We start from the raw sequence: 27500 nt of genomic DNA on the forward strand, positions 1-27500 counted from the left end.
CTTCCTATCTGTCTTTCTTAATTTGTCTTTACACCCATTTTCTTCTTGTTTTTTAATACATATTTTCTTTAAACACCGACTCACTTTCAAGACAATGTTCCTTCTCCCCCTCTCACTCTCCATCATGTCTTCATCTTCCTCGCATTCTTTTCGTGTTTGTCTTTTTCTTAGATTCTCTCTCTCTCTCTCTCTCTCTCTCTCTCACACACACACACACACACACACACACACACACACACTTGTATAAATTTTCTTCTTTTCTCCTTACATCTTATCAATATTATTCCATCAATCATCAAGACAAAGCTCATCGTCCTCAGCCTTTTCTTCCCATGTCTTAGTTGTACACTCTCTCTCTCTCTTTCTCTCTCTCAAAACACTGCTTTCATTCGACTCAAAGACATATTTCATCCTTCTGTCTTCTCTCTCGTCCATGTGATTTCTTTATTCTGCTTTATTTTTCTTTATTTTTCGTGTCTTTAATTTATACTCCAAGACAAGTTTCTCGTCCTATACCTTATCACTGTCTCCTGCCTTTATTTATTTATTTTTTTTTCTGAGGGGATATCTCTAGAAGTGGCCCTGTCCGTCTATCTCTCCCTAATGATTTTCGGACGTGCAATTTTCAAGGTAGAGGGGTTAGATTCAGCTTTTATTAACCCGTCTAATAAAAAAAAAATCTATTATAACCAAAACAGTCTGATGGTGGCGAAAACAACATGAAAATTGTCACTGGTTTTTCTTCTTATTATTGAGTAACCCTGGTCTGTCAAGCCGAGTGTACCCATCAACCGCAAGCACGCAAATGCTCCGATGTTTCCATACCGTAGACAGAGCGGGGAAGTGGGCTGAGGTTTGGTTCCCGGATGGACGCCGAATTTGCGTCTCTCCACCCAGCTAACAGGAACACCATGGTAAGCTCCACATCATACCCTGACGCTGGGAGGTAACCATATCACGTCATCAAACTGAAGTGGGTAAAGGAAAAAACTATGCATATACGGCCTCCCAACATTTTCTTTCTCCTGCTTCCCCCCCCCCATTTTTTTTTTTTCTAAATTTCTTTTTGTTCCCTTTGCTTTCTATTATCCTGCCCTTCCCTACCCCTCCAGGCTCTCTCTCTCTCTCTCTCTCTCTCTCTCTCTCTCTCACACACACACACACACACAGATTTACATATTTCAACCATTCTCTCTCTCTCACACACAAACACACACACACACACACACACACACACACACACACATTTACATATTTCAACCATTCTCTCTCTCTCTCTCTCTCTCTCTCTCTCTCTCTCTCTCTCACACACACACACACACACACACACACACACACACACACACACACACACATTTACATATTTCAACCATTCTCTCTCTCTCTAACGACCCAGCACCCTCCCCTACACCCATTTTCTCCCATTAATCACCATTGTCACAAATTTTCCGGTGTTCAATTAATCCTCTCACTCTCTCTCTCTCTCTCTCTCTCTCTCAAAAACCGACCAGCGATGTAAGCTATTTTTAACTTAATATTCTGCTGTAAAAAAAACGAACCCTTTCCCTGGCCTGGTATTTTCTGACAATAAATTGGAGTGTGACAGAGAAATTGTTATTATTATTATTATTATTATTATTATTATTATTATCATCATCATTTTTATTATTATTAATCATTATTACCTTTCTTACCAGTATTATTATTACGTTTATTATTATTCACTGTTAATATTTTCGTTATTATTATTATTATTATTATTATTATTACTACTACTACTACTGCTACTCCCACTACTACTACTACTATTGCTGTTGTTGTTAACAGTTGTATTTTTTCAACTCGGCATATTTTCAGGACTATAGTATTATTCAAGAAAAACAGGCGAGATAGTGTGGATAATAGAAAATTTGATTATTCACACAGATAGGAGAGAATATACCAACACACTATATATATATATATATATATATATATATATATATATATATATATATATATATATATATAGCATATAAACAAGTACATAGGATATTTCTTCTCTTCTACATTCGTTCCCAACATATATGTAAACAGGTCATCGTGCCTGTACGTCCACACTTTAATATTTCGGCTCCGAGGCTGGTCAGTTGGGGTGGGGCGCGGGGGAATGTGTGTTAGATGCGTTCCAGTTCTTACCTCTTATCACTTCATGTTTTTATCGAATTCCAATCTTTTTATCTCTTGCCAATTTATCTTTCAACACCTGACTACCTTCGTGAACAAGGTAGGAGGTTATGTGTTCAAGCATGTCTGTCTGTCTTTGCCCGTCCACACGATATCTCCAAAGCTCTTAATGAATTTCAATTTTGTGGAAGGGTGGACCATGGGACAAGAAAGAATTAAGTGAATTTTGGGGAGGATCTGAATCGGAGGTATGCGGTCTCTGAGTACTTTCTATTTTATTTGTTCAATTTTTATCTCATCAGTTTTTATATTAACCGGGCCTACGTTATTTATCTCATCAATTTATCCCTTTATCAGTTCAGTTTGTTTTCCATCAATTTCATGTATTTATCGGGTTTCAATGGTTTTTATTTCTGAACAATTTCTTTCTTGCTCCTCAGTTTCTAATCAATTTATCCATATATCGGGTTTTATTATTTTTATCATTCGATTTTTTCTCATTAATTTTACGTATTTACCTGGTTTCAAAATTTTACGTCTAACCAATTTATTTCACTATTTTCTTTATTTATTTATCTAGCGTGAAATAGGAAAGATTTTTTTATTTTTTTCTATTATCAATTTGTACTTATGTTTATGATTCTGTATTTTTATTTGTGATAAGTAAAATAAATTCGAAGGGTTGAAGGCTGTGAAAAATTCTCTCTCTCTCTCTCTCTCTAATAAGTCATTTAAGAGTCTAATTATAGTGTCATTATTTAGCAACATCCAAGGCCTAACCTGTTATAATCGAGTTTCTACGGACGTATCTATTTATCTCTCTATCTATCTGTATCTATCTATCCATCTATGTTTTCCTATCTCCCTATCTGTCTGTCTATCTGCCTGTTTTTATATCTTTATCTCTGCCTGCTTGCCTATATATCTATCAATGTCTATCTATCTACCTACCTATCTGTTTGTCTGCCTATCTTCTCTACCTGTTTGCCAGTATCTGTCTGTGTCCGTCTATCTATCTATCTATCTACCTTAAAAATATTCATGAAAATCTCACCCAAATTATTCAAACTCATTTTTTTTTTCAGTGTGACTCAAAGATTTTTTATAAATGGAGGACACCTGTAATTTGATGTTTTTGTATTTACAGTAATTTGTTTTTCCTTCCTCCGACCTTCTGCAATAAATAAACAGGTAAATAAGTAAAAAAAAAATACATACATACATAAATAAATAAACTGATCAAAAAATAGGTAAGTATATATATAAATAAACAGGCAAATAACTAAATAAATGAATCAATGGATAAATAGATCAATAAACAGGTAAATAAACAAACAGATTAATAGAAAAACAAGTAAATAAATAAAAATATCAATATATAAACAGATAATTAAATAAACACATATCAATATATACAGATAAATAAATAAATAAACAGATTAAAATAACAAATAAATAAATAGATCAATAGATCAATAAATATAAATAAATAAAAGATGCGATTTTGGAGCAGATGGGTCAAAGGTAAAGGTCAAAGTTCAAGGTTAGTTAAGGAAGTTCCCTAACACCTCTTCCTTACCGATTTATTTCTGAATCTGCTCCGTCACTATATTCTTGGGTGTTATTTATGTCGATACTGAAAAGACGTAAGAAGCAAACCAGGGGATATTAATGGGCAGTTCGGAATAATAAATCGCCAAAGAAAAGGTGTTAGGGAGCCTCCTTACCCTACGAGAATACTGGCCTCTATGTCCTCTGGTCCTATTCTCGTAGGGTAAGGAGGCTCCCTCACACCTCTTCCTTACCGATTTATTTCCGGATATGGCTAATTTCTCTCCATTTGCAAATTATCTGTGCAAATTATGGCGATTTTAGGAGGATTTAAGTAGCACGGGGAAAGACAGTAAGGTGCACTAAGCAAAATAAACCGCTTAGGAAAAGGTGTTAGGGAGCTTCATTAACCGCTTCGTCCTTTCGATCTGATCTTTATAAAATGCTAATCACGTAGGTTCGTAAAAAATATTCTTTTTTCACCTTAACTTGGCCCAGATTTTCGTCCTATTGCAGACTATTTCACTCAGCACTTCTTCGTGACTAGCAACATGTTCTTGAAGTGTCTACGAGTCGTTATTTATATTCTCTTTTCACCTTAACTTGGCCCAGATTTTCGTCCTTTTGCACATTATTTCACTCAGTGGTAGGAAAAATAATGCTACGGCTCTACACCCCATCCACAGCACTTCTTCGTGACTAGCACCATTTTCTAGTGTTAATCTATCGCTATACCCCGGCATTCAAGATGGAGAGATGGCAATTTTAGGCCAAGTTAGAGTAAACAGGGTATAGTGGTCGATACGGCTCTTTGAAACTCTTCTTTTAATACAAAAATCGACTCAACGTCCCGTATTCTCATCGGGCATGGACTAACACCTCTTCCTTAGCGATTTATCTTTTGGATATGGCTGGCTGATAACATTTTGTACGTTATTTAAGCAGAGTATGGCGATGTTTCAAGGATTTGTATATCACACAATACGACAGTAAGGTGTAGCAAGCAAAACAAATCGCTTGGGAATAGGTGTTACGGAGCTTCCTTAACCGATGAGAATAGTAGAGTGTAACAAGGAAAACAAACCGCTTAGGAATAGGTGTTGGGGTGCTTCCTTAACCGATGAGAACAGTGAGGCGTAACAAGCAAAACAAACCGCTTAGGAAAGGGTGTTAGGGAACTTCCTTAACCGATGAGAATAGTAAGGTGTAACAAGCAAAACAAATCGCTTAGGAAAAGGTGTTAGGGAGCTTCATTAACCGACGAGAATAGTAAGGCGTAACAAGCAAAACAAATCGCTTAGGACAAGGTGTTAGGGAGCTTCCTTGACCGACGAGAATAGTAGGGTGTAACAAGCAAAACAAATCGCATAGGAAAAGGTGTTAGGGAGCTTCATTAACCGAGAAGAAGGGCCAATATCTGACAGGTGTACGGGAAGTGTAAGAAGCTGCAAAAGAAGGAAATCTGGATCAGGTGAAGATGAAAGGCGTATAGGAAGGGTCCTAGGGTTCAGTGACCTCCAGGAAGCAGAGATAAAAATATAATGGATAAAAACATACGCAGGAATTGGAGTGACGAGGGGCGAAACTTTTAAAACATTTCACATATGTATGAGCGTGCATCTATCTGTATATCTATCTAGGTAGCTCTCACTCTATCTGTCTCTCCTTCCATCCATCCATACACCCACCTGTCCATCCATCTATCTATCTATCTATTATTTCTATCTAGGTAGCTCTCTGTCTGTCTCTCTTTCCTTCCATCCATGCACCCACCTTATCAATCTATCTATCTATCTATGTAGGTAGCTCTCACTCTGTCTGTTTCTCTTGCCATCCATCCATGCACCCATCTATCCATCTATCTATCTATCTATCTATGAATGTAAGTCCTGCTTGATGGTGTTATGGACTGGGGGATAAGCATCAACTCAACTGTGTCCCTCGCTCAGAAGTGACTGTACATGGTTAACCTCGGGTTTATTTGGGTTGGACAAATGGATAAATACTTGCATGTTACATCCATCTGTGTTTACTGATACTTACACATACATACACACATTATATATATAAACGCACATACATACATACACCCCCACATTTTATATATTGCACTTTGGGTGACTGCTATCGTAGGAATATTCTCTTTAGTGTCGTGGCTATGCACTTCGAAAAAAGCAACAAATACTTAAAATATATATTCAACGTTAAGGGCAGGGGTATTAATTATTGCGTACAGCTCTTGCATACCTAAAAATCTGTAATCTTTCTTCGGTAATATTCCACCTAAAATCATCACTCGCCATAACGCCATAACCACCTCCTTAACCATTTATTTTAGGTGTACAAGTGCTACACTGATGTTTAAGGGATACTGTAATTCGCTAGTTCACCTAAATCACCTAGCCTGCGTTCAAGTTTTTAAAAAATCTTAAAAAGTTTCTCAAAAAGTGTTTAAAAAAGGTTTATTCTTCAACCATCACGTTCACTGGAACAATATATGATTGATATTACCTGTATATTACTGATGAGAAGCCTACCTTGGACCTGGGCGTAATTAGTATGTATTATTGAGAGAGAGAGAGAGAGAGAGAGAGAGAGAGAGAAATGACCAGTTATAGAGAAACGTAGCTACTGACACCGGTAGGAAGGTATATACACAGGGACAGACAGACAGATACAAAAACATAAAGACAGACAGACACACAGACAGACAGACAGAAAGGCAGACAGATAGATTTACAAACACAAAGATAGACAGACAGACAGATAGATAGACTGACAGATTTCTCACCCCTGTCTCTAATCACTCACACGCCCCTTCCACACCTGTCTCTCCCACGAAGCGAAATTCCAAACAGGTATTCTCACACCAGGTATGAATAAGAATTTTGATGAATATAAATAAGAATTTTGATGAATATGAATAAGAATTTTGATGAATATGAATAAGAATTTTGATGAATATGAATAATTTTGATGAATATACCAGGAATTCTATATATGCCTGGGAGGTGTGGTTTGCAGCGGGGGGGGGGGGATTTCCGAAACATTTTTTTTTTCTTTTTTTCGGGAACAAATTTGCGTTTTGCGAGAAAAGGCGGGGGTGGGGGTGGGGGGGGGCGGGAGTGAGCTGTGATTGAGGGCAATGGAGATTACTTGTTGTTTTTCTTTTCTTTTCTTGTTTTGATTAGTTTTTCTTTTTTCTATTCCCCATTTCTGTTTTTTTTTATAGTCTTTTCTTTGTCCTATATTTCTTGCTGTTTTCTTTTGATTTTGTTTTTTTATCTGCTTTGTAAAACTGATAAAAAATAAATAAATAACAAAAATAAACAGTGGTAGATGACACAGCGGCCCCGCGCGTGAACACTGACCTCCATCTTGATCTAAACGTTGGATTGATTTACACCGAAATCTTATAACTTCTTCCCAGACTTACACACAATGCAAGTATTAATTCTGATCCAAACTGATCCCACTATTCATGAGTTATAATTCTCTCTCTCTCTCTCTCTCTCTCTCTCTCTGTCTCTCCACCTACCCATCCACCTATTTACATCTATATCTATTATCTATCTATCTGTCTATCTATCTTTTCACCCACCCATCCATCAACTTACATCTGTATTAATCTATCAACTATCAATCTCTCTCTCTCTCTCTCTCTCCATCTACCCATCTATCTATTTACAATTATATCTATTACCTATCTATCCATCTAACTATCTATCTATCTATGGGCCGCATCACGATAGATACGCTTTCGTCGACGCTAATTAACATAGTAAAAGACGATCAGTTTCCGGGGAGTGAAAGAAGTAAAGAACCAGGATCATTTAATTGCAAGAGGCTCGTTAATTGCAAGACTCGTTAATTGCACGAGACTCGTTAATTGCAAGAGACTCGTTAATTGCAAGTGACTCGTTAATTGCAAGGCTCGTTAATTACAAGAGACTCGTTAATTGCAAGGCTCGTTATTTGCAAGACTCGTTAATTACAAGGCTCGTTAATTGCAAGGCTCGTTAATTGCACGAGACTCGTTCATTGCAAGACTCATTAATTGCGAGGCTCGTTAATTGCAAGACTCGTTAATTGTAAGGCTCGTTAATTGCAAGAGCCTCGTTAATTGCAAGACTCGTTAATTGCAAGAGGCTCGTTAATTGCAAGAGACTCGTTAATTGCAAGACTTTAATTGCAAGGCTCGTTAATTGCAAGACTCGTTAATTGCAAGAGACTCGTTAATTGCAAGAGACTCGTTCATTGCAAGACTCGTTAATTGCAAGGCTCGTTAATTGCACGAGACTCGTTAATTGCAAGAGACTCGTTCATTGCATGACTCGTTAATTGCGAGACTCGTTAATGTAAGATACTCGTTAATCTCCGCCATCGTGAGCGCCCCCAACCTTTCCACATTGTTTGCTCTCCATTGGTGACCTCTGATTGGCTGCCTCATACCCTGACTGGCGGGGGATTGGCAAGACTCTCCCAACCCTGCCCCAAGACGCTCCCAATCCCGGCCCAAGACGCTCCCAACCCTACCCCAAGACGCTCCCAATCCCGGCCCAAGACGCTCCCAACCCTACCCCAAGACGCTCCCAACCCTGGCCCAAGACGCTCCCAATCCCGGCCCAAGACGCTCCCAACCCTGACCCAAGACGCTCTCCGATTGGGTTATTTTCTTGAATATTACTCCCTCCCTGCCTCCCTCCCTCTTCCTTCTCCACCTCTCACCTTTTCTCTTCTCCTTCCTGACCTCCTTTCGCGTTTTTCTGTTACTCTTTCCTCTTCCTCGGTCTCCTCCTCTGCTGCTTCCCCTTCCTCTTGATCCCTACCTGTCTCCTGCATCTCAACTGCCCCGTCCCTCCTCTCCTCCATTCCCCTTCCTTCCTTCCTCTCCTCCATTCCCCTTCCTTCCTTCCTCTCCTCCCTTCCTTCCTCTTTTCCCTTCCTCTTCCTTCCTCTCCTCACCTCCCCTTCCTTCCATCCTCTCCTCCCTTCCCCTTCCTTCCTTTCTCTCCTCCTTTCCCCTTCCTTCCTCTCCTCCCTTCCCCTTCCCTCCTTCCTCTCCCCCCTTCCCCTTCCCTCCTTCCTCTCCACCCTTCCCTTTCTTTCTTCCCTTTCCTTCCTTTCTCTCCTCCCTCCCTTCCCTTCCCCTCCTCTACTCCCTGCTTTGCTATCCTTGTCTTTAACTGATAGAACACTTAGTTATACCTCTCTCTAAACAAAACAGCTACAAAAGGAACCAACAGGCCTCGTGCTGTCTGCTTGCCTTTGTACTCCTTTGTACTCCCTCCCAGTCTCAACTCCCTCTCTTACTATCCCCTCTCTTCTGTAACTTTCTCTCCATTCCCTCTCCTCTCCTTCCTATCTTCTCCCATACCACTCTCTCTCTCTCTCTCTCTCTCTCTCTCTCTCTCCATTCGACCATTCGATCCCTAGCCCGTCCTTTCACCTCTCTCTCTCTCTCCACCCTCCACTCTTTCCCGCGCCAAATTCAATACTTCCACTTCTCACGTTTCTCCTCCCCTCCGTCAAGCTTTCTCTCTCCTCCTTCCTTTTTCCTCTCAAACCAAATCCCCCCCCCCTCTCTCTCTCTCTCTCTCTCTCTCCCTGCTCTCGCCCTTCCTTCTTCCTCTCAGACCTACTTCTCTATTCCCTCTCCCCCCAACCCTCATCTCTCTCTTCCCCACCTCCCTCTCTCTCTCTCTCTCTCCTCCAGGCTTGATTAACGTCCCCTCCTAAAGAAAGCGAGAAAAAAAGCATTTATTTCTGAAAGGCAGTATTTTCCATCCTAATTTTAAATCCTTCAAAAAATCTATATCCAATATCATGTTTTTGTCCCCTCGAAATTTTAGTAACTAGCTCATATATACTCTTTTCACTTTTACTTGGCCTAAATTTGCCTTCTCTCCATCTTGGACGCTGAGTTGTGGCAATAGATTAACACGAAAATATGATGCTAGTCACGAAGAAGTGGTGTGATGAGGATGCAGAGCCGTAGCATCGTTTTTTCTGCCACTCAGTCACGGGATGAGCAATCACAGGACGAAAATTTGGGCCAGGTTAAGATAAATAGGAGTATAGTGTGTGTGTGTGTGTGTGTGTGTGTGTGTGTGTGTGTGTGTGTGTGTGTGTGTGTGTGTGTGTGTGTGTGTGTGTGTGAGAGAGAGAGAGAGAGAGAGAGAGAGAGAGAGAGAGAGAGAGGAAATATAAGTCTTTCGAAAAAAAAAAAAATACTCAGATTTTGTCTTTCCATTTTTTTATTTTTCGTTTTTTTTTTTTTTAATACTTTTTTTGGGGGTAAGGAAAATTTTTAAAGTATGTAAGAGAGCTGACGTAGGATTTATTTTGGGGGTAAAAAGGGGATTTAAGGGGATTTCAGATTTTACGGATTTTCTAAAGGTTATTTCCAATTTCTTGTTTCAATGATGTGTGTGTGTGTGTGTGTGTGTGTGTGTGTGTGTGTGTGTGTGTGTGTGTGTGTGTGTGACTGTCTCTTTTCTGTCTTTGCCAGTCTGTCTGTCTATTTGCTGTCTCTTTCTCTCTCTCTCTCTCTCTCTAAGACCAGAGAATTAAAGCCATAACGTTACAATAAATAAACTTACCTACAGGAAAATAAAGAAAAGCAGTAAAAAGGGGGGAGAGAGAGAGAGAGAGAGAGAGAGAGAGATTTATACCAGCACATTACCATCATTCACAAGCATCAGTAATCGAGGATATTTTATGGCCGAAGAAAAAAGTCAAATGATTTTTTAATATATATTGGGGAAAAGCTTAACCCCTTCAGTACGAGGAGATAAAATTGTAAGAAAGAAGCAATAGTTACCAAAAATAAACTCGAATAAAGAAAAATATAAACATCGAAATGTGGTAGGTGGGGGCGTTCACCATCCACTCACTTGATGTAGTGCTGCTCGTGGGTTCCTGCCCTTTCCTCTCCACCATCCTTATTTCCTTCCATCCTCTTCTGTCTTTCTTTCCTTCATTCTTTCCATTTTCTTCTGCCTACGGGTGACTTTACACTCCCTCTTCTGTCTTTCTTTCCTTCATTCTTTCCATTTTCTTCTGCCTACGGGTGACTTTACATTCCCTCTTCTGTCTTTCTTTCCTTCATTCTTTACTCTTCCTTCTGCCTGTGGGTGACTCTACACTGAGTGACAAGCCAAATGGTTTCCTGTACACCAGGAAACCACTTATTACGCTGGATGGTAACCATATAACCAAATTTTGGTGCCTGGTGGTTTAGTGGGTAACAACGGCGCTCCAATCGGATACAGCCGATGAAGGTTTATATCCAAGGGATGGTTGGGGTTTATTGCTCATGTAATGCCACCCAGGGATGAGTGAGGCTAGTCACTCTCATCTTAAATGCCGGGACCAACTTGCCTAGCCCCGGGCTCCTACGCTCCTCATGGGACAACGTAGGATTGGATGATGGATGGATGGATAAAAATCAAATTAAAAATAAGAAGGATTTTTTTTTTTATCAATATCAATAAAGGAAGTGTTTCCAACATTGAAAATCGCCCAGTCTCTCTCTCTCTCTCTCTCTCCTCTCTCTCTCTCTCTCTCAATGGGTCCCCTCTCCTATGTCTGCTATTGTTCTCTTATTTACAGCTCCTTTACTTCTTCCTTTATTCCTTGTTTTCACTGCCCCGACTTTCTTCCCTCTTCCAAGACGCTGTTCCCCCTTCTTTACCTCTTCCTCTGTGGCGTCTTTATCTTCATATCTCCCTTTCTCTGTCGCCAAAGGTCTTATCAAAGCTCACAGGGTCTTGATAGATATTGGCAGTCTTTTTCTTCTGATTTTTTTGTCTTTGGTAGGAATGGTCACTGTCTTCTTTTTCAATTTTTTGTTTCTTCCCTTTATTTTATCATCTTCTATAAATATATCTATGAACACGTATTGTTTTTGGTTCATGCTGTATATATCTGTTGTATTCTCCTTGTTCTCACACTTTTAGGATTTATTTTTGTGACTGACTGTGGCTTACTTTTTTTTTTTTTTCCCATGTATACAGTGAATATAACAATCTCTCTCTCTCTCTCTCTCTCTCTCTCTCTCTCTCACACACACACACACACACACACACACACACACACACACACAGCTGAAAAAACTTCCAATCTTTCGTCTGCTTCTTCTTAGGCCATTACTCAACTCTTCTTCCTGACATTCTTTACTTTTCATTACTGCTCTCCCTCTCTCTCTCTCTCTCAGGGCCCGGGGTTAGGATGCTCAGTCCCGGCAATTAAGGTGAGGGTGACCAGCCTCGCCCTTCCATGAGCGGCGTTAGGTAAGCGGTAAACCCAACCAATCCTCGGATTTAAACCATCTGGAGCGCCCTGGCCCACTACACCACCAGGCGTCAATTTTTCACTCCAGATCCTAAAAATATCCCTTTTGGCTCCCATTAAAAAAATTTCCCGTAAGTTAAATATAATCTGCTTGGAAAAAAAAAGAAAAAAAAAATCTTTATACGTGTTTAGGCTCAGGTAGAAAGGGGTTAATTAGGCACAGGTAAGTTGCATTTTAGAATCTATTAACACCTGTCTTCATTAATTAGCTCTAAAAAATATCCTAAATTCTTCCTATCCTAATTTCTCCCTAATTTTTCCAGTCCCAATTTCTTCCAGTCCCAAATTCTTCCAGTCCCAATTTTTCCAATCCCAATTTCTTCCAGTCTCAATTTCTTCCAGCCCCAATTTCTTCCAGTCCCAATTTCTTCAAGTCCCAATTTCTTTCAGTCTCAATTTCTTCCAATCCCAACTCGTTCCAGTCCCTATTTCTTCCAGTCCCAATTTCATCCAATCCTAAATTCTTCCTATGCCAATTACTTCCAATCCTAAATTCTTCCTATGCCAATTTCTTGCCATCTTAATTTCTTCCTATCTCCTACAGTGTCCTTCATCTGCATCTCAACCAGGCCGGAGCTTGCACGGGCATAATGAGACGGGGAATTAATCAGGCAATCCACTCTGCTTTAATTCTATGTTAATTCCCGTGTGTGTGTGTGTGTGTGTGTGTGTGTGTGTGTGTGTGTGTGTGTGTGTGTGTGTGTGTGTGTGTGTGTGTGTGTGTGTGTGTGTGTGTGATGGGGTGAGTGCGTTTATTGATCAAGGGCAAGGGCAACGCGATTGGGTGAACCCAAAATTAATTATATGAACATTATTTAGTTATTGCGAGGCCTTATTCGCTCGCGATACCATTGTGATTCCTATAAAAGCAGCTGTTATATTAATGTCATTGTATTATCCATCACTGTAACATATATCAGTATTGTATGATTCTCTTACGTATGTACATTTAGTTACATATTCTCCCTGTTAACTAGTTCATTTTTTCATTCATTGCCAGACGCCATGTATCCCAGACGGGGTGGCCAAGGCTTAGAGTTAATTGTTTTACAGGGAGGGGCACTAATCCTCCACCAACCCCACTTGACACGTAGGGAGAATCGCCTCAGTATGGTTCGATCCCGGGCCACATTAACCAGAGCCAGTTCTCTACCTTTGTTGGCTGTTGTGGTTTCTGTGTTAACTAGTATACTCTCATTATTAGTATATTATATTGCCATGTAATTTTCTTTTCCTTCAGTTATATCACTGTTGTTTACTTTATATTATCTTCTATTAATCTCTATATAACACATCGGAAAACATTTACCCGGGGAAAGACAAATGTATGTGAGCGAATGTTTGTTGCCAATTCCTCGTGAGTCAGACCTTAGCAGAATGTCGTGAATCAGCAGTGGTCGCCTGCCTTCTTACCAGATCTGCAGAGGAGACTAAGAATATACAGTGCAGGCGCGACTCTGAGCAACACACACGAAGGAAACTCTCTATCTGTGCCCTGAAAGAGTGTATGAGGGTGTGAAATCAACTACACTCCCTGGGTGTAATAGTTAATCTCTCAGTAAAGCCTCCAGTGGTAAAATGGAGTGTTTAAGATCAACCTGAAATTCTGATGGTAAATATATGGACCTCACATAGGAACTAGGGTTTGGTACGAAGCTTAGTAACTTGACTCTCGGAAGCTCTATCTTTCTGGGAAGCTCTGTGTTAATCCGGAAAGCTCTAACTTACTAAGGGAGCCTCTATCTTACTCTGGGCAGCTCACTCTTGCTCTGGGTACCTTTATCTTACTCCAGGTAGCTCATTCTTCCTCTGGGCAGCTCCTATCTTACTCTAGGTGGCTCTGTCTTTACTCACTCAGGTGTTATAGAGCTGGAAAGGTGAGCGGGGTACTGGTATTCGATAAACAGCTTCGTAACTTCCTCTACACATCTCTATAAATTAACCTGTGCTCACTAATTGAGGTGTAGAATTCTCACCTGCTTCTTGTTCTCCGTTTGTGTCGTGTCTGTTTCTCTACCTGTCTGTCTGTCTGTCTGTCTCTCTCTCTCTCTCATAGCCAACAACCTCCTCACTCACTAAAAAAAATATGCAGATTAATTTGGAACTTATCAGCTGGGATTTCGTTTTTTTTCAGTTTTTTTTTTTTAGGGCATATAATCTCCACTGAAATTAACCCCTTCAGTACGCGGACACTTGCTTAACCCTTTGCTTACGAGAGCTATTTTTAACCTCCATTATTTAAGGATTTCAATTTGAGAGAGAGAGAGAGAGAGAGAATTAATTGTGTGTGTGTGTGTGTGTGTGTGTGTGTGTGTGTGTGTGTGTGTGTGTGTGTGTGTGTGTGTGTGTGTGAGAGAGAGAGAGAGAGAGAGAGAGAGAGAGAGAGAGAGAGAGAGAGAGAGAGAGAATTAATTGTGTGTGTGTGTGTGTGTGTGTGTGTGTGTGTGTGTGTGAGAGAGAGTGTGTGAGAGAGAGAGAGAGAGAGAGAGAGAGAATTAACTGTGTGTGTGTGTGTGTGTGTGTGTGTGTGTGTGTGTGTGTTGTGTGTGTGTGTGTGTGTGAGAGAGAGAGAGAGAGAGAGAGAGAGAGAGAGAGAGAGAGAGAGAGAGAGAGAGAGAGAGGAGGAGGAGGAGGAGGAGGAGGAGGAGGAGGAGGAGGAGGAGGAGGGAATTCTCTCTCTCTCTCTCTCTCTCTCTCTCTCACACACAAACACACACACACACACACAAATACACGTCAGAATACTGCTTGTCACTCATACACAAAAAAATCGTGTACAGTACGAGAATTAACCACTTCACCTCAATGACCTGTTCTTAATTTATCTACCTATCTATCTATCGATTGCCAGACGCTTTAATCCCTTATACGGGGTGGCCACAAATAAATCTCCTCCACGTCATCCTGTCCCCCAGCAATTCACTGCCCTGGTCCCAATTCACCCCCCTCCCTCTCTCTTAATTTAGTCCTTGCTTATTGCAAATCATTATATTTCACCTTAAGACAGACTAATTAAGATGTAGAGGTCAATTACAGCCCTCAATAACCCCTTCACTACTAATTGACCGTAATTAACTTCACAAAACCACTGACAACAAGGCCAGTATTCCCATTAATTAAGGAGCCCCCTAACACCTTTTCCTAAGCGATTTATTTTGCTTATTACACCTCACTATCCTTTTCTGTGTTATATAAATCCTTCCACTATCGCTACATTCTCTATAAATAAATTGAGAAGGATATTAACCAGCCATATCCAAAAATAAATCGCTAAAGAAGAGGTGCTAGGGAGCCTCCTTACCAGACGGGAATACGAGGCTAAGACATCACCACAGCAACCAAAGACGTCACCATAGCAACCAAAGACGTCACCATAGCAACCAAAGACGTCACCATAGCAACAAAAAAGTCACCATAGCAACAAGACGTCACCATAGCAACAACAGACGTCACCATAGCAACAGAGGACGTCACCATAGCAACAGAGGACGTCACCATAGCAACAAAAGACGTCACCATAGCAACAACAGACGTCACCATAGCAACAAGACGTCACCATAGCAACTAAGACGTCACCATAGCAACCAAAGACGTCACCATAGCAACAAGACGTCACCATAGCAACAAAAAACGTCACCATAGCCACAAAAAAGTCACCATAGCCATAAAAAACGTCACCATAGCAACCACAGATATATATTAAATTTTTTTGTACTTTCTAAAAAAAACAGTAATATAAAAAAGTATTACCAGAATGTACTACTTACCAGAGGCCAGTTTAGTACATGTAACGGAGTGTACAAGCTCGATAAAGAGTACACATCCCATACATCCCCTCTCTACACCCCTCCCAGGACAGGGCGGCCATTTTGGTACCTGTAAAGGATAGAGAGAGAAGGTAATTTTTCAGTTTAAGGTGATTTTTGAGGTAATTTTTCAGTCTGAGGTGATATTTTTATGAAATTGTTCAGTTTAAGGTAATTTTTGAGATAATTTTTCAGATTTAGGTGATTTTTGATGTAATTTTTCAATTTTAGGTAATTTTTGAGCTATTTTTTCAGTTTGTGATTTTTTAAAAGTAATTTTTCAGATTTAGGTAATTTTTCAGTTTTTGGTGATTTTTGAGGTAATTTCTCAGTTTAAGGTGATTTTTAGGTAGTTTTTCAGTTAGGTGGTTTTCTAAGTAATTTTTCAGTTTAAGGTGATTTTTTTGGTAGTTTTTCAGTTTAAGGTGATTTTTGGGGCTTGATTTATCCTTTATTAATCCCTTCACAACTAGAGTTCTCCCTAAATTGAAGCAGCTCTAAAAAGTGTACAAAAATAAAATGAAGAATGAAAGAAATAGTCAAGTAGTGATCAAGGGGTAAAGGTAGCAAAAAAAATATATATAAATAAATAAATAAAAATCTCTAGTTGATTTATTTTCACCTGGCACACCTGTATAACTCCAAAAATCTGAATGCTAAGTCGTGGCTACCTGAAAATGGGCCTTAGTATTGTGGCAGGAATGAGTCTCCTTGGTAACTAGTCAAAATCAACCCACCAGTCTGGCTTCAATTGGCCATGACTGAGGTGAAAGTGCCTAGGACTCCACCAGGTCCCTACGGTTTTTTTGATCTAAGAGAGAGAGAGAGAGAGAGAGAGAGAGAGAGAGAGAGAGAGAATGTATAATTAATGTGTGTATGTATGTATGTATATATGTATGTGTAAACCTTATCATAAACTATCCAATCCTATCTCCCCCCCGGTGACCTGAAGCACCTTTGACCTCACTTTTACGCCCCACACAACTAACCCAGCCTCCTGATCGCCCACCCTGCCTTTGATCCCACCGCTGACACCACCACATTTTAATTCCTCAAGCGCCACACTGCCATTATCCTCCAGCTAAAATATTAATAGGATAAATTGTGTTGCTAATTGGATGCATGGGAGCTCAATATTCATGGTGATTTTTGTGCAGGCAGTACTGCACTCACTGACAAGAAGTACTGAGAGAGGTGCCTATTCATAATTATCTATCTATATTTCACCAGATACTTAGCTAAAACAGAAATGAAAATGCACTCTACACACACACACACACACACACACACACAGGCAATATATTATGTCCTCACGAAAACTGCTATAAATGTGTGTACAGGACCAACAGATATTTTTTAGTGTTTGACTTTTTTGCATAGTTCACATCAACTTTTTTTTTTTTTTTTTTTTTGACTGTACTAACGATGGTGATGATGCTGATGCAGAGATACGATACTACAAACTGAGATGTGTGGAGGGGAGGGAGGCAGGTGACAAACTGGGAGGGAGGAACTTTGAAAATACACACACACACACACACACACACACACACACACACACACACACACACACACACACACACGCAGGTGGAAGAACGCCGGGGGGGGGGGGATAAATGACCTTCAAATGACTACTGAAAACTAGGATTACATTTTGGCCCATTCCAGACAATTTCTCTCTCTCTCTCTCTCTCTCTCTCTCTCTCTCTCTCTCTCTCTCTCTCTCTGATGGTATATATAAACTACAGGTATATATAAATCTTTCTTTTAATAGCGGTAAAATAATAAACATATAATTCGTAAACGCAGGATTCCAATTACACCTGATAACACCTGTGAGATTGGCCAGGTGCATCTGATATAAAACTGATCTCATTCATGATTTGGCCGGCTCAGCATCCCCCTCCCCCCCCCATTTGACTCAGCGCATCCCAAGGGCGTATTTCAACAAACTCGAAATTCACTTGTCTCAGCATCGGAGTCAGTGCCCCCCCCCCAAAAAAAAAAAAAAAAAAAGTCAAATGGAGAGGAATTTTGGTGGACGCCTGGCACACAAACGGACCAATTTCCTTCACTTCCGGCGGGCAAACACTGAGGGAGGGGGAGGAAGGGAGGGAAAGGGAGAAGGGGGAGGAGGGGGAGAAGGGGGGAGGAGGGGGAGAAGGGGGGAGGAGGGAGGAGGGGGTGGATCTCAATAACACTTAAGAGGGCGAGGAAGATTGCGGTGTTTTCTCCCCAGCTATCTATCTATCTATCTATCCGTCCATCCATCTACCTACATCTGCCATCTCTATCTATCCATCCATCCATCTATCTATCTATCCATCCATCCATCAATATCTATCTATCCATCTATATCTATCTATGTCTATCTATCATCTCTCCATCCATCCATCCATCTATCTATCTAATTATCTATTTATCAGTCCGTATCTATTTATCCATCTATATCTATCTATGTCTATCTATCATCTCTATCTACCCACCCATCCATCCATCCACCCATCTATCTATCTATCTATCTATTTATCAATCCGTCCTCAAGTACTACATCTTCTAAGGACAGGGCTGGATAAACGGACCTTAAGAGACATATCCCATTGCTACCGTAACTCTCTCTCTCTCTCTCTCTCTCTCTCTCTCTCTCTCTCAGTGCCGACGAACTTTTGCTTATGACTGTAAAACGCTTCCTCACAAACTCTCTCTGAATGCCGGCAAACTTTTTTCGCGACTGTAAAAATCTCTCTCTCTCTCTCTCTCTCTCTCTCTCTCCACGTCATCAGCTTCCATCACCCACTCTCTTATGCCCTCTCCTAGTCAGTCTCTCACTCACCACGATAACACCAGCAAAACCAAACGCCTTCCCTTCAAACCGACATACAGTTAAAGTTTGGGAAAAATTTATTGAAAAAGAGGGGGTCAGAATTCAAACCTTCATTAACCCCTTCACTACAAGTTTTATATAAAGTGATCAAAATGCGTCATCGTAGTGAAGAGGCGGAAAAAGAAATGAATGAAAAAATGAAATCAGTGTCTGAGTAGGGTAGATTGAAAAATGCGTTTGTCATGCAGGGGACTGATGATGATGATGATGATGCTATGACGATGACTGGTATTGATGATGATGATATGACGATGACTGGTATTGATGATGATGATATGACGATGACTGGTATTGATGATGATGACTGACGACTGATGATGATGATGATGATGATTGATGATGATGACCACGATGATAATGATGAATATTAATGATGATGATGATGATGATGATGATGATGATGATGATGACTGATGATGACGACGACCATGACGATGATGATGAACATTAACAATGATGATGAGGAGAAGGAGGAGGAGGAGGAGGAGGAGGAAGAGGAGGAGGAGCAGCAAGTAGGAGGAAAAATAAACTCTATAACGCTACAATGCTAAAAAAAAAACACACACACACACACAAAGCAGTAAACAAAGATAATAGTGACAATAAAGTAGGCTGGTAATGAGAAGGAGCGTCATAACGAGACTAGTACAGCGATAGTTTCAAAATCAAGCCTATGCAAACCATCTAAGGACGAGTACAACCAACTAAACAACCAATCAACCAACAACCAGTCATCCAAACAAAGAGACAGCTAAATGCTCAACCGGCCATTCAACGAACCACCCAATCAACTATCCATCAACCAACCAACCCACTAACCATCCACTCACCCAACCAAGCAACCACTCAACGTACCAGCCAATCAACCATCCATCACCCACCCACCCGCCAACCAACCACTCAACGACCAGCCAATCAACCCACCTACCCAATCATCCATCACACCCACCCACGCAACCAACCAGCCCACCACCCACTACCACCCAAACACCAAACCATCCCCCCAACTAATCAACCACCAGCCCACCAACCCACCCCCTGTCACAATCTACTATGCTGGGAGTGGCAATAAATAAATAAATAAATAAATAAATAAATAAATTATCCATCCATCCATCCCGTCCAAAAGTAAAGTTGCCAAAACGCCTATTATTGGTAACTCTCGCATAAATTTTTGAGAGAAAAAAATTGCACCTTTAAGGATTTTCAGGCATGCAGTGGTGGATTTTGAGGAGGGGGGGGGGATTTGGGAGGGGGAGTATGAGGGGGAAGAGTGGAGGAGGGACTGGAGAGGGGCGTTGGGGGGAGAGGGATTTGGGAGGGGGAGGAAGAAGGGGAAGGGTGGGTGAAAGGCTCTAGGGGGTGGGGAAGATTGTGTGAGGGCATTAGAGGGGAGAGAGGGGGGGAGAAGGGGAGAGGAGGGTTAAAGTACGGGGCATAGGGGGAATGGGAAACGCTGGGGGATAAGGGAATAGGAGTGGGGGTGTGAGTGAGGGGAGGCTGTAGAAAGGAGGGATTACAGGGAAGGAGAAGGAGGAGGAGGAGGAGGAGGAGGAGGGCAAAAGTACAGGTAAAATGCACAGGTGTGTAATTAAACTCGAGTAACATTCACCTGTAAGACATGAAATTACAACCATAACATCTCAAAATTTGTAATATTTGTACAGTAGGAGTACAAAATAAATCTTTACTAATTTTTTCAACCTATTTTTTTTTCTTCCATCTCAAGACAAATTAATTCTCCTTGGTGTAAACTTTTTCAGGTGGAGGTTACGGTATATATTTAATTTTGTATTCATCATTTTTTTCTCTTTTAGGGGGTTCTCCTAGACTGAATAAACTCTGGCTGCCAAGAATAAAAATAATAATAATAATAGGAGTAGCAGCAGCAGCAGCAGCAGCAGCAGCAGTAGTAGTAGTAGTAGTAGAAGTAGTAGTAACAATGATAACAACAACAATAATAATAATAATAATAATAATAATAATAATAATTCATTTATCACACCGTATGGGGGAAAAAATATCTTCCAGAATGGCGAAAGGAGAATTAAATAATGTACTGTATATGCTTAAAATTTGGAAGATTAAAACTGAGAGAGAGAGAGAGAGAGAGAGAGAGAGAGAGAGAGAGAGAGAGAGAGAGAGAGAGAATACATCTAGTCAGAGGCTTAGAAAAGATAAAACTTACGTGAGAAAAATTGCAGTTCATGCCCTTTAAAAAATTGGTCACGAAAGTTCTGAAACAAATATTTTTATGTATCGCGACAAAAGCTGACGCAAGAACCATTTTTGGAATATCTAAAAAAAAATTATAATAAAAATAAATAAAAAATTATTATATTGTAAGTGTTAGAACTGGGGTAATTTGATGCAAGAATCATTTTCTGGGAGGAATATCTAGTAAAACACACACACACACTCACACACACACACACACACACACACACACACACACACACACACACACACACACAAATAAATCAGTCTCTCTTAATGTAAGTGTGAGAAAGGCAGTAATTTTTCTTGCTACAATGAGGCGGTTCAATTCCGTATTTGCTCTGCGCTAGTAAAGCCGACGCGGATATGAGTAAATGCGCAAGTTTGCTTGGCCAGACTTCCCTGCACCTCAAAGTTTGGGATTTATCGTGGCCGAGCGGTAGTTCTCGGCATAGCTTAATTTAACGCCAATTCTAACGATGTGGTTTTGTGGTGCGTAATCCGAAATTAATATTATTCGCTAAAATTACCTGTGAATTTTACTTGAGCGTTAACCCTTCAGCCTCCGAGGTTTGTCAGTGGGGAGTATAATTATTTGGCGCTAAACAGATTAAAATGCGGTATGTCAATCTCGAGCCTTGATTGTTATGATGAGAATTACTGAATATTTGAGATACCAACCAAAGTTTGACTCCTTCTACAAGTGCCGTTCCTCATTAGCTGAACCGACTGCGACATATTGCTGATTTCGTGTGTGAGGTGTGTCGCGGAGAGCATGTGAAGTTCGTCGGGCGTGAAAGGAGTGATCTTGCTGGTGAGTCTCCTGAGTGTGTGCAAGAGTTTTGTTATTTGGGAGACATGTTATGTGCTGGAGGTGAGGCTGGAGCTAGGTAATTGGCTTGGGGAAGGAGTGGTTGGAAGAAGTTCAGGGAGCTGTTGCCTCTCCTGATCCTGAGAGGGCTCTCCCTCCGTGCTAAGGGATCTTCGTTAGCGGCATGTGTTAGGAGTGTAATGCTGTATGGTAGTGAGACCTGAGAAGTAAACGAAGAGGATAGCTGTAGGCTCAAACATACAAGAATGACAATGATCAGGTGGATGTGCATGGAGTGTGCCCTTCAATGCGTGGCCTGGGGGGGGGGCTAGATTGACGACTGAAGAGTTAAGAGGAGGGATGTGAGTGGAGTGTATTGGTGTTGTGGTAAAGAGAGGAAGAACGTAATGGTTTGGGTATATGGAGAGATTGGAGGATGACAGAAAGGTGCAGAAAGTGGGACGTGTGAACGTCAAGGGTAGAGTTGTGAGAGGCAGACCGAAAATGACCTGAGACGAGGTCACAGAGTGTGACCTCAAAGATAAGGGACTAAACAGGAGACTGCCAGTGACCGAGCAGCGTTGAGAGCCGCGATTAGGTGACCAAGGCTGACGCATGCAAGCATGTTGAAGCCTTTATAAACTATATGAAACAAAAAGATATATTGGAGAAACACACATTACACGTGCGTACTTATGAGGAAAGTTTTTAACGCCCTAGTCGGGTATCAAACCCGGGACTCCCAGATAGGGTCCAGGCACTGTGTCGCTATACCACGACGTGATCAAAGCCAAGCCACCTGAATTCTAGGTGTCATCATGTGGGTTCGGGTTGAAAAATATCCTCCCATAACGGGTTTGCCTGATTCTTCATAGAAGTAGGTGGCTTAGCATCACGTGTTATAGCGACACAGTGTCTGGCCCAAATGTAGGAGTCCCGGGGTCGATTCTCAGCTAGAGCATAATATAACTAACTAACTAACTCTCTCTCTCTCTCTCTAAACCGTATAAAGTATCCCGCCTCTTTGATTTTGCTCTCACCCTCCATGAAGTCAGGAGTGAAAAGTGGATTTCTGTGGAAAGAATTTGGTGCAGACGAAAACTCCACTAAAAAATAAAAAGATTCGAGGACTATAAATACAGTATTGCAACCTCCATCTGAGTCCACATATAGGATCAGATAGGCTACCATAGGACACAATAGGTTTAGAGTTTTGAATACTTGAAGAGAGAGAGAGAGAGAGAGAGAGAGAGAGAGAGAGAGAGAGAGAGAGAGAGAGAGAGAGAGAGAAAGAACCAGTTTAACTTTATTAGACCCTTGAACGGGAAGAGTTTGTAATTTTTTATTTTATTTACTTCTGTTCTGCAAGACTGTATTCTCTCATGCATTCCTTTATTGCTTCACCAAGAGCGTAGGGACCTGGGGCTAGGTTACTTCGTCCAAGAAAGTGAGCAACCAGTCCCTCTTTCCTGAGTGGTATTACGTAAGCATTAAACTCCCAGCACCCCTCCAATGCAATCCTTTACGTGCCACATACGCTTCCATTCCTTCACCCTTTACCTCCACTAAATTTACAATACCAAGATTTTTTCCCATGTTTCATACTGATACTATAAACGTCTCATTTATATTATTATTATTATTATTATTATTATTATTATTATTATTATTATCATCATCATCATCATCATCATCATCACAACCACCACCATCATCATCATACCTCAATTCGTCAAATGTTGTACTTCTTTTACTTCTCCTAAATTAACATTATATATCAAGATTTCCCCCATGTTTTTTACTGATATTAAAAACGTTTCTTATATATTACCATCAATCATCACCATCATCAATTTTATCATCATCATCATCATCTTACTTCTGTTCGTCAAAGGGTCTAATCTCCCACGATCCCCCTCAAATCTGATCTTGATGCTGTTCTCTTGAGGTGACATTCTGAACACCAATGCTAAAACCTACTTTATTTTTTTCTATTTCTAAGCTGACATTTATTTTTATTTATTTATTTATTTATTTATTTTGTGTGCAGTGATTCGAGGTCCAGTTTTTTTTTTTCTTATTGTTTTCGTGTTTTATATATTTTTTTCAAAGTATTGTAAACTATGAGGCACCATTTACCGCAGTTATTTCTAGACAAAAAAAAAATAATAATAATAATAATTTCTTGACAGAGACATACAGACAGACAAAAACAAACCTTGTTGTGGGAATTTAGAAACCTTGATGTGGGAATTTAGAAACCCTGATGTGGGAATTTAGAAACCTTGATGTGGGAATTTAGAAACCCTGATGTGGGAATTTAGAAACCTTGATGTGGGAATTTAGAAACCCTGATGTGGGAATTTAGAAACCCTGATGTGGGAATTTAGAAACCTTGATGTGGGAATTTAGAAACCCTGATGTGGGAATTTAGAAACCTTGATGTGGGAATTTAGAAACCTTGATGTGGGAATTTAGAAACCCTGATGTGGGAATTTAGAAACCCTGATGTGGGAATTTAGAAACCCTGATGTGGGAATTTAGAAACCTTGATGTGGGAATTTAGAAACCTTGATGTGGGAATTTAGAAACCCTGATGTGGGAATTGAGAAACCTTGATGTGGGAATTTAGAAACCTTGATGTGGGAATTTAGAAACCTTGATGGGGGAGTTTAGAAAACTTGATGGGGGAATTTAGAAAACTTACTCTCTACCCTCATCCTAGTCACGAAGAAGTGGTGGGTGGGTTGGTTTCGTCTCCTTGGTTTTTAATCTCTTGTAAAAACAGTGGGTGGAATGGTTTAAGTGGAGAGAGAGAGAGAGAGAGAGAGAGAGAGAGAGAGAGAGAGAGAGAGAGACCACACTCCATTTCCTCCCTCACACCTACAAAGGATAAAGTGAGAGTGAGTGAAAGGAAATAAGAGAGAGTGAGAGACTGTGAGAGTGACTAGCAAAGTGAGAGAGTGTGAAAGTGAACGAGAGAGAGAGAGGGGTATAGACGAGACTGGAAATAACAAGAGATATATAGTTTAAGCGTGGACCGCAGAGGCCGTTGAGAGAGAGGGAGAGAGAGAGAGGTATCCAAACATGCTTTTAGTCCCCACCCCCCCTCTCTCTCTCTCTCTCTTACACACACACACACACACACACACACACACACACACACGAACACAGGCAAGATAAAATGTGAGGTAAGACTGTGCAGTGAAAATAAGAGATTTTTTTTTACTTGGATAACAGCAAGACTATGCTAGAAAAAAATTAGCCTAGCATGGTATGAGAGAGAGAGAGAGAGAGAGAGAGAGAGAGAGAGAGAGAGAGAGAATACGTGCTGGGAGGGTCAAATATGAATCTACTAATCACCTCCACTTACCAAATTAATTAATTCACATATTCATTAAAAACGTAGCGAGGCATGATGATGAAGACGAAGGAAAGATTCTCTCTCTCTCTCTCTCTCTCGTGTTGGAAGAGAAGGGGTCATGAAAGCTAATACAGAAGACAAAAAGGGACTGGAAGAGGCTGGAAAGATATGCAGATTATGTGTAAGGAAAAGTTGTAAAGCGCTTGTGTAATAATAATAATAATAATAATAATAATACCGGTAATAATAACAATCATCATCATCATCATCATCATCATCATCACCACCACCACTATAAAAACAATAACCACCACCCCCACCACCATCATCATCACCACCACCACCACCACCATCATCATCACCACCACCATCATCATCACCACCACCACCACCACCATCATCATCACCACCACCACCACCATCATCATCACCACCACCACCACCACCACCATCATCATCACCACCACCATCATCATCACCACCACCACCACCACCACCACCATCACCACCACCACCATCATCATCACCACCACCACCACCACCATCATCACCACCACCAACACCATCATCATCATCATCACACGACAATCTCATAGCAAGCAGCCCTCAAAACAAGCCACCTGTGTTGAAACAAAATTGCTTCCTTAAAATTATGGTGCAATTTTAAGTTTTAGTCAAGTTTTTAATTACGGGATGGCGAGAGACTCAAGATGTAACTCCCTGAAGTGTGAGGGCAGTTACCTGAAGTGTGAGGGCAGTTACCTGAAGTGTGAGAGTAAGGAGAAATGGAGGTGTCAAGTGTGAGGTGTTGTGGAGTGTGAGAGTGGGATTTCAGTGTGTGAAAAATGAGCAGGAGGGGGGCGCTAACCATCCACTCATTCAATGTACTGCAACTTTAACCATCCACTCACAAAATGTACTGCAGCCTTAACCATCCACTCATGCAATGTACTGCAATCTTCACCATTCACTCCTTAACTATCCTGTGTTACATAAACCCTTCCAATATGGCCATACTCTGCATAAACAACTTACCACAATAGGATACTAACTAGCCATATCCAAAAAGTAAATAAATAAATAAATAAATCGCTAAGGTAGAGGTGTCACAGGAGAATACAGTCCCTAGTTTGCCCAGTCTGTCGTCATGATAGGACCAACAGGGATTCAAGAAAAAGAAAGAAAGAAAAAAAAAGACAATTCCCCCTTTACGACTCCTCTCTCTTCGTCCTCCATCGCTTCAAACCATCCCGTAAATTCCGACATGACCCGTATTTATACAGTCACCCTAGCTTAAGGCTGCTTTAAGACTGTCTCTGTATATGCCTGCCTGTTTATAAGTTTGTCTTCTTCATTGAGGTGCTGCAGAGGGAAGCCTTCACGTGGTGGCACGGATATAAGAGAGTGGTTTTACTGCCTGGTTGTACAAACGTCCCTCAACTCCCTCCCTATCCCCCAAGAGGAGGATGGTGGACTGACAGAGAAAGACAACTTCAGCCTGCAGTCTGGGTTCACGTGTCAGTATACAACAACAACAACGACGACAACAACAACAATAACAACAACAACAACAACAACTACTACTACTACTACTACTATTATCGGTACTACTACTACTACTACTACTACTATCGGTACTACTACTACTACCACTACTACTATCGGTACTACAACTACTACTACTACTATCGGTACTACTACTACTACTACTACTACTACTACTTCTACTACTTCATTCACACAGCTGTACTCTTTTCACCTTAACCTGGCCCAGATTTTCGCCCTTCCGTAGCTCAGTGATAGAAAAAGACAATATTACGTTCTTACATCCTTGCCTTTGCACTTCTTCATGACTAGCATCACATTCCACCGTTAATATAATGCAAAAGCTCAGCATTCAAGATGGAGTGACGGCAATTTTAGGCCAAGTTAGAGTAAAATTAGTATTCTAAATTTTTCCCAATCAAAATATATATTAATGTGAAAATTCCAGGTAAGGATTAACTTTTTTTTTTTTTTTTTTTTTTTTACCTGGCAAAAAATTCATATGTCCCTTTTGGTTCAGTTGATGGCCAAGTGTAGCCAGACTGGAAGATAAATTTGACTAGTAACCAAGGAGACTCATGGAATTTCACGCCACCACAGCTTAGTATTCAATGTGAGAGTTGCCCAGTTCCGTCAGATGAAGGCAAAACGGAGACTTTACCACAAAAATTTGCCTTCCTTTATAAACTCCATCACGAAAATTTCCTTCCTTTATAAATTCCATAATAATAACCATCTTCCTTCATAAATTCCATCACAAAAATCATCTTCCTCTATAAATTCCACCATAAAAAAATCATC

The sequence above is a fragment of the Coenobita brevimanus genome, chromosome 5 (assembly GCF_032717465.1).
Source record: "Coenobita brevimanus isolate Jiangsu-jjx chromosome 5, ASM3271746v2, whole genome shotgun sequence".
Classification (NCBI taxonomy): Eukaryota; Metazoa; Arthropoda; class Malacostraca; order Decapoda; family Coenobitidae; genus Coenobita; species Coenobita brevimanus.